General features: G+C 37.2%; 1 protein-coding gene across 1 annotated transcript in view; it reads right to left on the reverse strand.

Moving 5' to 3' along the window:
- LOC106689065 (luciferin sulfotransferase) overlaps positions 1 to 3,031 on the reverse strand; it is a 19,164-nt gene that overhangs the window by 15,073 nt on the left and 1,060 nt on the right. The window lies entirely within an intron of this gene.

Raw genomic sequence — 3,031 nt, forward strand, 5'->3', positions numbered from 1 at the left:
TCTACATTTCTCTCGAGGCCATCTTCTTTTCAGGCGCCTCGAAGGATTGTCAGAAATGGAAGAGGAAGCAAGGTAAGGTAAGAAACTAGTGGGTTAGAGTAGTTAGGAAGTTTTTAATGAAAGGATTGATATCTGCTTCGGGCAAAGTCGGTTACATATGGAACATTAAGGTCTTTATTTGTGATAAGTAAGGACCATTGAGGATTTTACGAAGGTTTTTGGATTGTAAGGATTAGTGAATACCCGACCGTATGTCTAGGTAGGCATTGTTATAGTTGTGTAGATCAGTTTTTTTTATAGGATTGGAAGTTTAGATGTCTGGTCCTGATATAGCCTAAGGTAGGTAACGACCAAAAATATTTTAAAATTTTTTTTTTTATTTTATTGTTTATTTATTGTAATTTACAACTGTACAAAATAATACAATAGGTAAATATGTAGTATGTTTCATATACACTTGAAAATCTTGGGAAGGAACCACCCATTGGGGGTACTTTAAACATTAATTTAAACTAGAAGGTATCGTGGCCATCTTCTTTTCAGACGCCTCGGAGGATTATCAGGGATTGTTAAGGATGAAAGATTAAGAATTAATGGGTTAGGATGGTTAAGGAGTTTGGAATGAAAAGACGCATATCTGTTTTGGGCCAAATCTGCAACGAATGGGATGTTAAGGTCTTTATGAATCAGTTTATTTGTGACGTACTAAAGAGCATCAAGGATTTTACGTAGGATTTTGGATTGTAACGATTGGATGCGGGAAGAATTTGATGGTTTGGTGGAGCCCCAGAGCTCAATTCCATATGTCCAAATTGGTCTGATTATTGTAGTGTATACTAATTTTTTGTAGTGAATGGGAAGTTTAGAGCGTTTGTCAAGTAAGTGTTGTAGCAATCGGAATCTACGAGCAGTTTCTTGTCGTTTCAGTCTTGTGTGTGGATTCCAAGTAAGTCTCTTTTAAAATATTTATCATTGTATCATTTTGGCCCTGATGAAGCCCTGCAAAGTGGGGCGAATAGTAAACTATTTTTATTTCTCTTTTGTCCGCAACCCTGACCATCTTCTTATATATCAATTTTTTAAATATTTATTAGTCAACTGGTGTATCATGATACGCTTAAAAATATTTTACCTGAACGAGGGTACGTCACAACCCAAACGTCTTCTTGCCTTATTGGGTAACTATAAAATTTTTCAGCGTGGTCAGTATAAGCCGCTGGAAAAAACCACTTCTTCGGTCCCACTTGGACGTATCCATTCCTTTCTCCTTTGAAGTCACTCATTAACTCCTCTTGTAGACTTTTATCCACTGGGTTTATTTCATAAGGGAACATAATTTTTCTGTAAATAAAACATTGTAATTATTTACTATTCTCCTAAAAGGTGGAAAACAATTACTCCGTGACCAGACTGTACCTCTATAAGTATTGATATGTATTAAGGTATTGGTAATTGTTAATATTATTAATGTATGAAGTATGCCCTCAACTGAAATTCCCGGACACACTTCATTTTTGGTTTGCTGGTTGGGTTGAAGTGGACTGTATAAATGAAAAATGAATATGGTTAAATGAAAAATAAAATTCTATTGTTAAGTTACATATGGTGTAGTGGGTGGCCGAAAGAAAACATTTGTGATTGAATGGTTAGTAAAATTTTGAATGATAGGGCTATGGAAATTGTTGATATGAAGTTGAGGTGGTTGATGATGATTGCCAAGCGGTGGTGCATGTTAATTATTGGTAGGTGGACTAACTCGTGGTTCTTTCTTCCCTCTGCATCTCTAAGCCTCCCTCCTCTCTACTGCTGGGAACAACTCCAAGAGTTTTACTCACTCATGGTGGATTCCTGATGAGAGACAAAGAAAATGATGAACTGCTTCTCAAGACAATATGGCTCTCACACCTTTGTCTGGGATGCTTCACTTCCCAGAGAGCGCTGGAGGAGGTGAGATTTGGCTGCTGGCCACTTGGGTGCTACTATATCTTGTAGGCTATTATGCCATGATGTTTGATGGTGCCCCCTCCACTTCAACCTTTCGGTTGCCGTAGGTTAACCGGAACAATTAAAGTCCGCAATGTGTCTTGTCATACCTGTGCCGGGTACGTCAACAAACGGCACATTGCAGGTGGCTAAGGGGCAAAGGTGAAAGGGTCCTTCCTCAACAAATCTTTTGAAAACAGGTATTGCCTTCTGGCTTTGTCGGTAATCAGGCCAATTATAAACAACACATGAACCCAACACTTTTCTAAGTGTACCACCACCTTGGGTATGGCTGATGATAGTGGGAGATAAGGTTCCGAAAAGGTAACGCCTCTACGAACGAGAGGGGGATCTGAACAGGAAGAAGAGGCATTGAAGACAGAAGCAGCAGAGGTACAGAAGTAAAAACACCGAAGAGAGGGCAAGATGCATTTTGACCTGACGAAGTCGTAAGAAGGACTATAAGACCTGGACGCCATCCCTTATTAGTACGCCCATGAGGATGCCAAAAAGGCAGTTATCTCACCCCAATTTTTTATTACTTTAATGAAAACTATGTATAATTACTAGTCAAAATTAATGAGTCTGCCAAGTATAGGTACGGGGAATAAAAAATGGCTTCTATGTCAAAGCTAAAAAAAACTAATTTTTCATTCGGAGCTCTATATCTCCAAATGTAGGAACAACACAAGAAAACCTAAGAGAACGTCATTTAAAGAAGAGAAAATTTGCTACAATATGGCCCTAATAGAGTTATTTACGTAATATAGTTTTCGAGATATAGCTTCTTAAAAAGCAACATTTCATAAAAATGTTGTATGGGACGTACTGAAAGATCGGTTAGTGAATTTATTTTGAAAAATCTATATCTCAAAAACCATTTGACGTAGTCTATTAGTACTCAAATTAAAGCTAGATTAATGTGTTAACACTGTAAATTGATTTATAGTAGTTCGGACAAATTTTCATTTGCCAAATTTATATTCATATGTGAATATCATAAAAACTACTACCCCTACGAAGATAAGTGTCATAAACTACTTTATAG

This window comes from Halyomorpha halys, unplaced genomic scaffold (assembly GCF_000696795.3).
Source record: "Halyomorpha halys isolate HHAL.00 unplaced genomic scaffold, Hhal_1.1 Scaffold1272.1, whole genome shotgun sequence".
In the NCBI taxonomy this organism is placed as follows: Eukaryota; Metazoa; Arthropoda; class Insecta; order Hemiptera; family Pentatomidae; genus Halyomorpha; species Halyomorpha halys.